The following is a 14828-nucleotide window of genomic DNA, read 5'->3' as shown; positions in this document are numbered from 1 at the left end:
AAGGTTGAGAAGGAAAGCAGTGTGCGACACAAGGCTACGAGATGGTGCTATAGACTACCTAAGAATATATTGCAAAATGAAAACCACATGGAGCTGTGATCGAATTTCACAGTGGGAGTATCATAATCGTCTATTTATCGTTTTTGTTTCGTGAAACTTCCTTGGTGCATTCTTAAATAGCGTTTACCCACTTATGTCTCTTGGCATTAAATCAGGCAGTTCATTTGACTTACGCTTTCTTGTTTAGGGAGAAAAAATTGTTTTTGGCCAAAATACAACCGTAATTCAAAATTTTTTTTTAAAGGTAGCTCTCGTTGGCTCTTTTACCTGTTTTTGTGGTCAGTGATTGGACTTTACTGCTGATAAAAAGGTGCTGTTGCAAAAAATTACACCATCTCCCGCTAAAGGGGACCATGAGGCGATGCGAAGCCGGAGCACTTGCACGATCGCATTCCGTTGGCGTTCGTTGGGCATGCTACCGACCTCGCGTGGTGGAACGCGAAGAGGGACGCTACGCGCGTCGTATCTTCCATCTAGCCTGGCCGTTAATTCTCACAGGGCGAGCGGGGAACGCGGCCTACAGGCGGGCGAGAGGGGGGCAGCGTAGGAGAGGAGAGAGAAGGGGAGGGGACGCGCATGCGCTCGAGCTCATCGCGGCGTTGAGCAGGGGAGAATTTCGGCATGTCTAGCCCGCGTTTCAGAGGAAGAGTGGAAAGGGGGAGGGGAGAAGGGGAGAGGGAAAGTGGAGAGGGGAAGAGGAGAAGGAAAGTGGAGAGGGGAAGGGGAGAGGGAAAGTGGAGAGGAGGTGTGTGGAGAGGGTATGCGCATGCGCAGTAAGGGTGGTCAGAACGCACACCACCACCACCACCACCACCACCACCACCACCACCACCACCACCACCGGATTGAGCTCCGCCTTAAGATACTTCGCATCTAAAAGCAAATACTCTTGTGCAGCAGATTCAGGACATGTTCCCTGCCGAATGCCTGCTAACAGAGCTCGTTAAGACACGGCTGCTGTCCCCCTCTATTATTGTGGCAGGTGCGCTAAACAAAGGCTCTGTTAATGTAAACAATGCACCATTTGTGTGATACGGGGAACATAACATAATAATAATAGTCGGGTTTTATGTCCCAAAACCACAATATGATTATGAGTAGTGGAAGGCTCCGGAAATTTCGGCCACCTAGAGTTCTTCAATGTGCACCTAAACCTAAGCACACAGACCTCTAGCATTCTCACCTCCATCAAAAAATGCGGCTGCCATGAACAGCATTCGATTGTGTGTCCTCAAGCCAGCAGTTGAACACCAGAAACACTAGACCACTGCAGTGGGGCAATGCAGTGAACAGCTTTTTTAAAGAGTGCTAGCTCTTTGCTCATATTCCCACTAACCACTAATGGTTCCCTTACGAATGCTTTTGAATGGCACCAAATAATAAAAAGAGTGCAGTTCTCTATCTGATTATGATCTCTAAGCTACCATGGTCACTGGTGTATGCACACGGGGGAGGGGGTTGGCCACCTCCCCTAATCGTTGAACAGGGGTTGCCAAGTTTGCCCTATACCTTTACACAGTCTGACCTGTACCGTCATTGTTTAAGGTGCAGGGTTATGGCCATGCAAGTTTTTGATGATATAATGGCTGCTGAGGACCCCTGATATTGCATTCCGAGAACTGTTCACTTCTTAACTATGCCAGGGGAAAGTCAGGGAGCAAGGGCAGGCCGCTGTGAGAACAACATCACTGCATAATTTTCATTTCTGCACCCCCTATGAAGCTTGTCGGCTTCAGGACTTGACCAATATGAAAGTGTGTGTTGGGGGGGGGGGGGTTGTGGTAACTACGCCCCCTTAATGGAGAACCCTCACACATGCCAATGACTAAGGCAGATTATCAGCTAAGGTGCTGCACTGATAAGCTTCAGTACACGGGTTCAATTGTACACGGCGTGCCGACTGGATATGAGACGGGTTGCAATATTGTGGACCAGCTGAGCCGTGACGCTTTCACAAGGTACCTCAGTCCAGCGTGTCATACCTGCAGAATGGCCAGGCCCATTCGGCACCTGAGCAACGTACCTTTTCCCAGCTTTGCTATACCAAGGAAGCGATTAACATAAAATAAAAGCATGCTGGACCAATACAGCAAGGTGGGCAAATTGGTTTTGATTCAGAGTACATTGGTAACAGTGCCACATTATAACATTTGTCATGTTCTTCTTCTTTCTTGTGTGCGTGTTGGAAAGTTGCACAGTTAGCCAAAGTACGATGGATCAAAGCATACTGGGATACATAAAGAAGCTATCTCTGCTTGTTAATAACGGGATTAGAAGGTAAGAAGGTCACAACGCAAGTTATCCGGGTAACCTGTAGCTTGACTTTTGGAAACAGGAAGCTAGCAGCAATTTTGAGTTGGCCTCCAATGCCAGCACGGGACCAATTAAATTTCGGCAATGTTGCCCAAGCCTGTGTACACCTTTTGCACTGACGTGTCGTTCAGAAAAGCACTGGCCACTAAAGTAAACACTTCACACCATGTTATGCAGAACGTTCGTACACGCAAAGGTGTGCATGAGGCACTTTTGTGCAATATATTTGCCACTGCAGCCCCGTTCATGTACTCGACTGATTAAGACAACACTGAACGACAAGGAGTAGTTGGGCAAACAGTGCACATCATAAGTGATAGAAAGCCCTGACATAGCCAGCAATATGCTGAATACGAAACTTGCCCAAAACTTGTCAGCGTAGCAACTGGCTGTAAGAAACAATGTCCATAAGGCCATGAGAAGTATGCAGCGCAGCTAATTTTGTCAGTTACTGAATATTATTGTAATTTATATGTGTAACGATGAAGCAGCGTACTTATCATGCATGAATTGTAATCTTCAGGTTAGTTATATTCCACATCAAAATAGTCCATCTAACACCGTTGGCAGGGGTTTCTGCTCACAGAACCATCTTTGCATACGGTTACACTAATGTGGATGTAACAAACGGTGGTAGGCTAAGTGTTTCACTGAATCACCGTTTCTGCCACACTTAGTGGCTCTCCAAACTGCACCTTACATGCACAGGAGGCACATGACGGTCACAATGTATACCTCACTATGCTGTATGCGCTTCAGCAGCATGTACCTCCACTTAGTGCCATTCAACAAATGAATAATCTTGTTTATCCTAACTATTCTTACTATTCTTGGTCTTGTTTGCATCATGTTACGCTGAAACAATTGATCATGTTACGCTGAAACAATCTATGAAAGCAGTATGTAGACAAAATGACAGTTTAATGTTTCTGAATAATTCTGGCGTTCCAAATTAGCACCTCGCATATCTTCAGCTACGCCCACTGCAGGTATTACACATGTCCTTCTACATGATCTAGTTCCCTATACATTACTTGGCTGTGAGACGCAAAGGAATAAGCAGTTAACTGATAGTACCCGACCTCTATGCGCGATAAGATGATACCACCCCCGAAGCAAGACGCAAGCACGTTTAAGACACAACCTTATCGCAACATACTTGTTCATCAATGATTGCATAACAAATGTTGCTAGTTTGATGCGAAATGATTTCGAAGGTAGCGATGGAAACCAACGAAGATATTGGGGAAAAAAACTAATCAGAAAGAGGTGTAAAGCTCGGAATTGATCAAGAGCGATCCTGACACAGTTTGAGGAAACACGGAAGCAGATGAGCCTGCTGATAAGATCGTAGGCAAGGCTGACCGACACCACATGCATAACCAAACACGGCAGGAAAGCGGTAAGGATGAGTGATCAGGAGATTACCGACGACATGTCCATTCCAAAGAGTGACGTGGGCTTACAAGCGGCGATCACAGGATATCGTCACGTTGACGCGTCATTGATCTCATTATGTACTGCATTCGTATTAAAAGCCGCTTTTGCAACTTGCACACGCTTCGAGCGATCCTTCCGATCAAAAAATCAGAATACTTAAATAGAAAGCGGGTTCAAATCGTGGACTCAAGCTCACCGTACTGCAGGTGTTTTAAATGTTACTTCATAAACAGTTGACAAAGTGTGCTTACCGATTAAATAGACCAGCCCTCAGGAATTAGGGCTGCAAACAGGGTGATCACGGACGCAATAGATAGTACTTCTTTCTAACTAATTACTATCGCTACTATGTTAACCTAATTAAAGCCAATTAGATGAAACATTGGCGACGATCCCCCGAGCCGCCGGCACCACAACGAAACTTGCATGCGTGTCGCCATGACACGATGCTCAACACAGACCGAAATTCCCACGAAAACGAGCAAAAATGCAAGATAAATGCCTCATACTTGGTGAAAACGCTTAATTTAAAACTAACGGTTGATTTAAAACGGCAGATTGAAAGCTGGTCAGTTTTTGGCGCGTGCGGCCAATCGCGTTGTGACAGGACGCCTCACGTGACCTTGTGGACACCCGGTGCGCGCTGCGGACGAGAGTACGCGGATCACGCCACCACAAAAACGCGCGTACAAGGGTGGCCGGTTTGCGGTTGTTGATTGTCAGTGATTCACAGTGTGTTCTTGCGTGCGGGTGCTCAGTGACCGGCTTTCCTGACGACTTCACACTCTGGAACATTGTCAGCGGACATCAACGCATCGCAGAGCCGCAAACGGTAGGCGACTCCTCCCAGTCTCCGTGCGACTCGACCCGCGGATGTTGTGTGCGAGACCGTGCTTTGATTGCTCATTCATTCCCATTCAATTTTGTCGCGCGTTCATCGCGACCTCTTTCAGATTTCCACTCGTCCGTACGTCCTAAATGTAACCTGAAAACCCCACGCCCAGAGGTGATCTGTGAGACTGTTATATCCGTTGAGACGCTTTTGAAATTTCCTTTGGGACGCAGCGTGGTCGTGTCGTGTGGGGAAGGCCACTTTCGTGAACTTTTGCCGCAAGCGCGGCGCGCGTGGGGAACGCGACGATACATCGCACCGGTGAGTTTTTACGATTGTTCTTCCGCACTTTCGCGGATAAGTGCGTCGCAGATGGGTGGTCTATTTTTTTTTTTTTTCTTTTCGAGTACCCGTGCGCTTGAGCCATGCTCACGGTTGCGCCCTTCGATCCGTTTTCTTTTCGGCAGCGGCGGCCGAGGGGGGGTGTGCGCGGCCAAAACAGATGACGTCACACTATGGGGTGATCCGACCGAAAGTTTGCGTCATCAAAACGGTTCTTCAGCGTGGCGGCGACGCTGTGTGCAAATTTCGGCATCAGTGGGGCGGGTCCCTGTGCCACCGGCCTTGTGTTGCAGGACGCGGCATTGTAGCGTGGCTTTTCTTCAAATGAGCCAGACGTGGATAGCCGCGAAGTCTATTCTATTTACGTGCCTTTTCTCCGATTGTCGCCGGTTTTACTGTGCGCATGGTATTTTGATCTTGTAAATGGTTGGAGACGCGTGCAGCGCGAGTCTGCTCGCAAGGCACGGTGCCAATTTCTCGAAACGAACTAACATAGCCGGCAGCGTCTGTGGGGTGCCGCTGGCACAATTTCGGCTTGGTAGCGCGAGCGATGATTTTGTCCTTGCCCTTCGTTTCCGCATGCCGGCGGTGTCGATTGCGGGGAGCTGTTTGGCTACGCCGATTGCCACGGGCGGCCGGCCCATCGCTTCCGAATGAGCAGTTGGCAAGAATCCATTTCCAAAATGAGGGGGTCACATTCAAACAGGAGTTGCGACTCCGCACGCGTTCGATGCGTCATGCGTACGTTTCCGCGTTTGAACGAAAAACCGGCGTCCATCTTCGTACGAATCGTGACCCGTGCGTTTTGTGGTCTGTACGCCGTCGCGATTGCACTAACTTGCCGATTTGTAAGCGATCGTTAGCTGATTGTTAGCTGTTTCCGCATTGTTTCCACGCCGCCACGTGTTTCGTTCGCGGCAATGTTTGAAACGCCGGTATCTTCGGCGTCGCGTTATCGGCACACGTGGCGCGTCTCCCATATCGCCGCGCGTCGTTCGGATGTTGGTTTGTACTACATGTTATGACGCTGCGACGTTGACGTATACAAGTTGCGCTTCCCACTGTAAAGCACTGACGTTCTACGTCCGTTATAACAAACGCAGTTAATCGTCGCTCGTCACAGAAACGGGCAACGTGAAACCCAGACGCGCCGCTCGCGCTCCCAACGGTAGTAGCGACGCTGATTGCCTTGACACGGCTGGCGTGTGAACCTTGCGGTGTCTCCTCCCGCAACCAGGCTGCTTGCGTGGTTTTATTTTTCCTCCTCGGGATCGCGGCAATGCGCGTTTTGAAAAATCTTGGCCCGTGCCGGCGGAAGTCTCCGTAAAAAAGAAACCGCGTGGTTCCGTTCTGTCGGCGGCGCCCTCTCCTCTCTTTCACCCGTCGACGTTTGTCCGCGTACTTGGGGAGGTCAATGCGCCTTTCCGTGCATTCGCTTCTCTCGCCCACTTGCTTCGTGGCTGTAGTAGTAGTAGGTCGGCCCTCCGAGAGTGCACGCTTGCGACAGTCTGCGAGACGACGCCCGAAGCGAATTTGCGGAGCCTGACCTGGCTGCACCGTGTGGCGTGAGCATTCCAGCTTCAGAAGAAATGCAAGCAAGAAAGCCGCGCTTCGTCTTCTACGCGGCCCTCCCGTTACAGGCGGCTCTATTTTCTTCTCACCTGTCGCCATTTTTGCCCCCGCAATCATCCTACACGGTAGAAGTGTAACTGTCAGTCACTCTCCAGCGCAAAATTTGGAGCAGTGGGTTCGAATCCTTTCGGAGGAGCTTTTGACAGGGTATTAAGTGCTTGTAGACCATGTCTCGCGCATTAGAGTGCACACACTTCAATTCCCAACGGCCATCATGTCTCGTTTGCGAAACGGGGTCGTTTTATTCCTGGCGCTGTCGAAATAGCCGTCAATCCGTAAGTGTGCCCATAAATACATACAAATGTCGCAACATTCCGCGCGCGCATCTTTTATTGAATATTGATGACAGACGTATCCAGCCACTCGGCCGGTTGAAGAATCGCAATTGGTTTCTTTCTCTTTTTTTTTTTTGGCAATCTTTCAGGTTCTAGCCTCTATATTTCAGCTGCAAAAAGCGGCGGCATCGTTGATTCTATTAATTGTTGCGCAATTCACCTCTCCGTTTACCTCCGTGTCCAAGGCATAGTTCTATACACGCCACCTTGGATGGTTCCTCGTGCTGCCATGAAGGGGCCAGCCCCCGCCGAAGGACTCCGCTCGCCATGCGCTTCAAGGTCATTAGCGGTGTTCGCGACGTCATCGCTGACGTCAGCGTGCTGCGTTTGTGGGTTAACCGGCAGGTACTCTGTCGTACGTGCGCTGCCAGCCTAGCCTGCCTGGACATGCGGGCGATAAGTACCAGTTGTGCGTGCTGGGTTTTTTTATGGAGCGCGGTTTTAAAACTGACCTGGGGCGTTTTACGTGTAACTTTCTCGAAGCCCAGTAATAAATAGAATAAACATATCTGTTCATACGTGTAACGAGAAAATGAGGAATGGTTGTTCGTAAAGTACACACGACGTTTAAGCTCTGGAAAGACGAGGAGTCCTCAGACGAAAATCTCGCAAGCCCGACAGAATCGATTACTTGATCACTTGGCGTGACGTTGGTTAATTTTCTAAGTAATGTACACGCGTTCTTATTGCAATCGGAAATTGTGAGGCCGATGCCGTCACCATTTCAAGAACTTTTTTTGCGTCCTTGAAGATAGGTCATCGGGCTATGCTACTTCCGAGTTTTATATATATATATATATATATATATATATATATATATATATATATACACTGCTCAGCTACCATCATCATCATTTATTGTTCCTTAAGAGCCCCCTCATCCTCCAGTGTATTGCATAAGAAAGACAGGGGAAGGAGGGGGCAAGACATTAATAAACACTGCGGGAATTATTATACAATGGTGAAAAGAAAATTTCAAAATTGGGCATAAGCGTCTGTCGCCGGGCATCCTAGCAACGTTCGAGTTTAATTTCGCCTTGTCACTCTGTCCTCCGCCTGCACACGGCAGGTATGTCGCCGCCTTTTGTATCACCGTTTCAGAACACGCGCATGTCGCAACACACGCCACGCGAACGCCACTTGCTTGCTGCATGTCGTCTACACTAGAATTTTGGTTTCTTTAGCCGGGCACGACAGCGCGTGTGGCATTCGTTATTGCTTCTCATTGGTCGGCACCACCTATTCTTGGCACGTTCGCCGAGAATGTCTCTTCTTGCGCGAGGTGCACCCGCGAAGCAGCGAAAAGGAGGAAAAATCGTACGCGGCGAGCCCGATGGGGCATGTTGTGCCGCAACAGGTGGTTGATATGCCTAGCGAAATGTAATGCGACGGGTCTCGCCGACTTTTCACCGCTGCACAGCCGTTTAAATGTTACGCTCCCGCCCGAGGCTCTCTCTCTCTCTACACCGACCTTGTGTCGCTTTCGAGACCTTTCCTTCTTTTTTTCAGCAGCTTGTCGTCAGTCGCCACCTGTGTTCGCCTTCCACGTGGTGGCCACATGTGGCCGAGTGCTCGTGCCGTGACATGTCCACGTCTGCGATCCGTTTCTACATAGCACATGCAGCGGTAATTTGTTACCAAAGTGCCCCTTCCCATTCACAGAAAACATACCATACACATGTGCGAGGTTCACGTAAAATGTGCCGGGTATTGTTAATGGGGACGCGGACCTTCTACGAAAGGATGTATGCGAGGACGGTCTGCCTGTCCTCCATTCTCATTTTATCATTTTTTTTTTATAGCGAAGCTCTCCGTGACTATAGTCGGGTACAACTTTAGAAAAAAGGAGAGGCCCCGCCCATATGACCGAAGCGCGGCAGCCGATTGCCTCCGCGGCAAAGAAATAGTCCCGCTTCTTCTCCTTGAGCGGAGGCACCGGCCGTCCGGCTCGTGACGTCAGTCTAGAGCGCGCGCCCATTGGTGGAAGCGCGTGTGCATCCGCCTTTGAGGTGCAAATGCCGCTTTTTTCTAAAGTTGTACCCGACTTTTTTTTTTTTTTTATAGGAGGTAGAAAAATGGGGCTGTCCGTGAGCGCGCAGAAACTAGTATAATGAAACAATGCTGTCATACGCTACCTCGAAAGGTCTCGACGCTTATACCAGTTTCTCTTCGGGATTTGTCAGCATATGCATGAGGATGAAAGCCGCCGCAGCATGAATTGCTATTCGTATAAAATCCTTGAGGTGTTCTTAATCTCGTTTAAGCTAACGTCACCAAACGCAAAGTTTGAAGCACGCATCTCTTAGATGCGGTGATAGGGAAATCAAAAGCTACAACAGAAGACACTTCGGCGGATCGCAGTTCGCGATAAATACCGGGGCCGCACGTTCTCTGAAACAAAGTTGGCTGGATGTGCGCACGATCAGCGAAGCGAACATTAAACCACCGGCGCTGAAAAATGTCATTTGCCGGCAGAGTGCCGTTATCCGGCCGCCACCGCTCCCACGCTGCGTTGAATTTTATAGGCATGCAAACTCGCCGCTGTGTCCCAACCCCACGCAAACGTGACATGACCTGCTTGGGTAATTTCACGTTCCATAGCAGCGTCGTCAAACGCAGGGTGGTAGGAGGGCACCGCCAAATTTTCTTGCAGGCGGCGGCGCCCATGGTGCTGTAAATTGTATGTATACGACTCAGATGCGCGTGAGGGAGCGGCCTTTCCTGCCTTTTCGATAGCTCGGTGGTTGTACGTACAGTCATAACTGGTCATAACTGGGGGACGCACTGTTCTCTCTGCGAATGCCGGAAACGCTGTGTCGGACGGCACACTCGCCACAGATTCCCTCCTGCACCGCTTCCTGGTTGTACCGAAATGGACCACGAAGATTCACTGCACGTATAGCGAACCCAAACTGCTTCAGCCAGAGCCTACAAGACGGGGGTCTCACACTCAGCTCATTAGCGGGCCGCCGTCACGAAATTGACCCCCGCAAGGACCGTGGCAGTGAAGAAGGTTGAAAATGTTGGCTGCCATTGCCATTTGACAGGCCTTTCCCGTACCTCATATATATGGGTCATTTCTGAAGGGGATTTGACGTCGGATTGTTGAGAAACGTATCGATAGTGATTTCCAGAATGACGCCGATTCTGAAATAGTTTTTGTTCCACGGTTATGTTTTAACACATGGCGACCGCATGGAGTGCCTCACAAAAAAACAATGCATGAGACCAGGCACGTCTGTGTAGCTCATGAACATACTGATAAAGAAAATTCTAAAATGTATGCATATAAATGAAAAAAAAGGCAGTTGTGCATAGGCCGGGCCGGTAGCGAGAGGTCCGCAGGCCGCATGTTTGAACCCCCTGCTACAGGAAGTCAGTGATACCGTGTTAATACGAAGTGTCATTGAAAGAGGAACCTCCTTCTGAGCTCGTTTATGCCGATATTAACGATTAACGGTTACATTGCTTGCTCGTGACTGTATGACGCGTTGTCTGAATGCAAGCTTCACGGGCTATTTATATTTTTCTTTCGACCACCGTGTCCTAACGTCAGGTTGTCATTCCGACCCGTGGCTGTATATAATCCCTCAAAGCCCACGCAGTGTTCTGCGCTATCCTATGATCACATGGTAGGGCAGGCTGTTTGCTTATTGTTTGCGTTTCTCAGTGGGTGGATAGTCTGCTACGTAATGCAACTGCCATTCTTGAAACTGCCGAGCAGATTGCTCTGCTGTTAAGTATAAGGTGAATGCGCGCAGCGGTATTCCTTTTGTAACAGCGACCACCCGTTTTGTTACGTGTTCCTTTCTTTCTCTCTCTCTCTCTTCTCTACGTCGTTGAATGCGCCACGAAGTGGCTTTTCTTTTTCTACTAAACGTTATTTCACAAATTACCTTTTTCGTCATGTTGCATAAATTTCAGAATGTTGCTGTTTTCGGGGCCTAAGGCTTCATGCACGTGCCTCTCAGATGTTTTCCTCTCTCCCCGGCACTGGCGTGCATAGTTGTCACGTGATTTGAAGCGGCGACAATTCAATTTAATTTTCTTTCATAGCAACCGAGCTTCCGTAACAAAGTAACAAACCACACAGCAGCCTTCACCGCACCCCGCGCGGCCCGCATTTCGGAAATAATAATAATGGGTAGGGGAAGGGAACTGAGGCCTATTTCGGCAACCCAAGGTTGCCTCCACGGCGATGGAAATGCCGTCTACCGCTCCGCCAAACCGCTTCGATTGTCCTTTGAAATGCGCGCCTGAGGAATCTACATAAGTAGCAACAGGGCATGCGCAATGCCTGCAGCGAGCCGTGACTCCCGTCACCTGGTCACGTAAAAAGGAGTCTGAACAGGTGGCCTCGTGATTTCAAAGATCGCCACCTCCAGTGCCACCGCTAGAGCACAAGCGCCCATGCTTCCGATCTCTTTGGGTGTCATGGATGCCACAAATGCGCGGCTTTAAATGAAATGTAGATGTGTCGAAAATGGTAATTTTGAAAACTTGAAGCGCGTCAACGCTTCGCGATGCACCATGTGGTAACGGCTAGTCGGTGGGGCAAAAAAATCCATTGAATAGTTAAGGCTTTTTCTCTCTCTCTCTGTGGCCTTGCCTGGACTGCGCATTCCCTGCAAGGCAGGAACTCTTAATGTTTCCCATCTTGGCTTCGGCGTGCAACAGTTCGGACAGTTCCGGGGGGCAGCCGGAGTTCATTTAACCCCTTCTTCGTACGTCGACCGCTCCCTCGCGGAAACCTGTTCTCCGCCGAGAGCGAAAGATGAAACCCAGGGCACACACAGCGAGCGAGGCGACACTGTAGCAATTAACCCTTCTCCTCCTCATCTTCTTCATCGGCTCAGTTCCTCTCCCGAGCAGCAGTTTCGGAAGCGACTTAATATCTTCCTGGCATTTCGGCGATACGCCGTTTAATTCCCGGCTCGGTCGGCCGTGCTTGACCGCGCAGCCGCCTTTGCAGGGAGCGGAATCGCCCCGCCATTGCCTTTCCCCGCTGTTTTCACCATGTTTTCGAGCTGATGACGTCACGGCTTCGCGAATGTGCCGTTGTCTTGCGAATGCGACCGATTTGCCTTGAACTGCCTGCCGTGTTCCTAATCGCTTGTAAAGCCTGCGATGCAATCGTGCGCGCATTGCGAAAAAAAAAAATGCATCGCGTGTTCGAGTGGCGGCGCTTTGGTAAGTCTTGCGTTGCGCTACTCCATTGCGTACATCCTACAGTAAAAGTCCGCGGGACGCGAAATATTCGAGGAATATATTCTCGCTTCGTCTGGGAACGTGACCTCCAAATAAATGTTCCAGCCTGTGATTGGTATTGCAACCTATACACAGTCGTCAACTAAATTAGAAGCAATGTTTAAGCCAAGCAATTTGCACAGTCTAACAGAGCAGAAATTCGCATCTGTTGTGGAGCCAACTTCACACAAACTTTTGCTGGTGGGTGTACTCGCCTGCTTGTTCAAGTTCGTTTTTTTTTTTTAATTTTTGCAGAGATGCGTGCGATGCTCTGCACAGCTGCTCTCGTTCGCTCGACAGACGGCGGCTGGGCGCCGTCCCGACTCTAACTAGACATTCCTCGAATCTGGGTGCGCGAAACGATGGCAGTCATTAGCTATTTTTCTCGCTGCATGCTCGAACACTCGTCGTGTGAGCTAGTCATGCGACGCGGCCCACCCTTGCGCATGTGTGCGGTGTGACGTTCCCACTCTCTCTCTCCCTCTGCATGCCACGGAGCAAAACCAAACTCGTCGAGGTTCGTCACTTTGCCGGAATTGATTGCCACTGCGCGCCTCCCCACCCGTAGTATCATATCGGCGCGTGTCATGACGCTCTCGATCGCGCCATTCTCGGCGGTATCAGCAACTGTGTACGAGTGGCCTGACCAAACGAGGTGCGGTCATAACATCTGATGCAACAATTGTCTCGCCACTCTCGTTTGTTCCTTTGGTTTATACCGGGTGACCGTGTCATCAGGCGAGCAGGCTGTCGCCGATACGCACGGCTTGAGACGCGCAGCAGAACTCGGAGCTCGTATTTCCTCGTCGCCGCAGCCGCGCCCCCCTTTTGTGTCCCTCTCACTGCCACCCCCTCTTCGCTCCTTCTCCAATATCGGCTCAGCGCTTGTGTTTCCTCCTTGCGTAGTATTGCACACTTGTGGTGGTCACGCCAGATCGTTTGCTTCGTCCTCTTCCCCCCCCCCCCCCCCCTCTTCCTCTACGCGATCGCGTGTCCTCTTGGGGCGGCCACTTTTGCTGTCGGGGTTTTCCCCCTCTCCAACCTTCCTCTCTTTTCAGCAGCCTCTGTCGTTGCTGGCTCGTTTTATTCCGTAGCCTTCGCGGCGCCGACCGTAACCAAGTAGCCCCATAATTTGTCTTCTCCGCGCCAGATCTGGCGCATCGCGTAACAGGCCTAACCTTCGACGCAGCCTTGAACCACCGATGCCCCTATACTTTCCTGGTTGCCAACTGCTACTCATCGGTCTGCTCCCCACAGCTAGTCAGTGCACTATTCGTAAAAGTGAACGCAATTGGCTCATTTGAAGGTGGTTAAGTTCTTTATGACTCGTGACTATTGATTAACTTGCTGGCTTGGGTTTGTGTGTGTGTGTGTGTGTGTGTGCGCGCGCGCGCGCGCGTCTTTGTATAGTGCGCCTGCCGCTGTTCTTCGCCATCATTCTAACGACGCACTGCTTCCTTTATTTTATAGTTTTCCTGAGTTCATTTGTCTGGCGACCGGGATTTCCATTTCCCTAATGCGGAATCGCAGGGCTGTACACACTCCGACTGTCGGTCGTCAATCGATCTCGGGATTTTCGATTACTGCGCTAGCAGCGTCCGCATTTTTTCTCCCCTCTTTCTCGCGGACTCGTATCAAAAGCTCGTACACGTCGACGATATGAGCGCCGTTCGCATTGATCTTTCGTATCGGAAATCAATCGGCGTTCCGCTTATAGTTCATTAATGACCGACCGTTCCGACGCTGATGGCTGTGTAGCTTTGAAATGCGACTTCAGGGTTACTTCGCTTGGCTTGCTGTACGTAAGTGTGGACGTTCGCTACCGTATGTACGCCTAAGCCATGGCTCCTGTTTTTCCCCTTCTGCTTTGTTTACCGCATTTACCTTATCGCGTGCAATTTAGCAAATGTGCACGAAGCTGGCGACCGTCGTGTAAGCGCAGCTCTTTTTGCTCTTGCGCGTGATGCAAATGGATCGCAACCCCCGCCCCTTCCGCTTCTAAATTACATGATTAGTGTACAAAACCGCCACAGTGGTCTAGTGGTTGTGGTGCTTGACTGCTGATCCGAAGGTCGCGGGATCGAAACCCGGCCGCATTGCGAAAATGCTTGAGGCCCGCGTGCTTAGATTTAGGCGCACGTTAAAGAACCCGAGGTGGTCGCAATTTCCGGTGCCCTCCACTACGGCGTCTCTCGTAATCACATCGTAGTTTTGGGACGTAAAGCTCCAACAATAATATAATATTGATCAGTGTATACAGGCGTGTGTGATTTCTTTAGATCTTACATGTGACCCGATTTCTAATGCTTGTTTATATTGTACTTTTATTGCTTCAGTGTCGACACTGGAGTATATATGTCTGCGTAGTTTAGGGCTGTTCATATGCGAGTATAGCACGAGCGTGGGCAGCTACCGAATTGGTTCGTGCGCACTATCTTTAATTAAATAACAGGACTTTCCTCTTCTTTAGAGCCTCCCGTATATAGTTGGCCGAAAAATTTCGCTGTGTCCGCTGTTTAAATGTCCCATCTCCACTTATAGCACATTTCGGGACGGCCACTCAGTGTAACTCCTTCGAGAGGCTTTTCCAATTCCAGCTCTTGACGATTTTCTGCGCCCGTGTTGAG

At 49.9% G+C, this 14828-nt stretch overlaps 2 protein-coding genes across 2 annotated transcripts in view; one reads left to right on the top strand and one right to left on the bottom strand.

The window, feature by feature from the left end:
* The window catches only part of LOC119385716 (UDP-glucose:glycoprotein glucosyltransferase 1), a 96696-nt gene extending 92416 nt beyond the window's left edge, over positions 1-4280 (bottom strand). The window contains exon 1 of the mRNA XM_049414071.1: positions 4065-4280. The gene's annotated coding sequence lies outside the window, so the exon portion shown is untranslated. The remainder of the gene's footprint in view (positions 1-4064) is intronic.
* Positions 4281-4442: 162 nt separating this feature from the next.
* Positions 4443-14828, top strand: part of LOC119386877 (fatty acid CoA ligase Acsl3) — a 51841-nt gene continuing 41455 nt past the window's right edge. Inside the window, exon 1 of the mRNA XM_037654149.2 lies at positions 4443-4645. The gene's annotated coding sequence lies outside the window, so the exon portion shown is untranslated. The remainder of the gene's footprint in view (positions 4646-14828) is intronic.

The sequence above is a fragment of the Rhipicephalus sanguineus genome, chromosome 3, assembly GCF_013339695.2.
Source record: "Rhipicephalus sanguineus isolate Rsan-2018 chromosome 3, BIME_Rsan_1.4, whole genome shotgun sequence".
Taxonomy (NCBI): Eukaryota; Metazoa; Arthropoda; class Arachnida; order Ixodida; family Ixodidae; genus Rhipicephalus; species Rhipicephalus sanguineus.
Note: the sequence above shows the minus strand (reverse complement) of the source record. Positions and strands in the feature narration are given on the sequence as shown.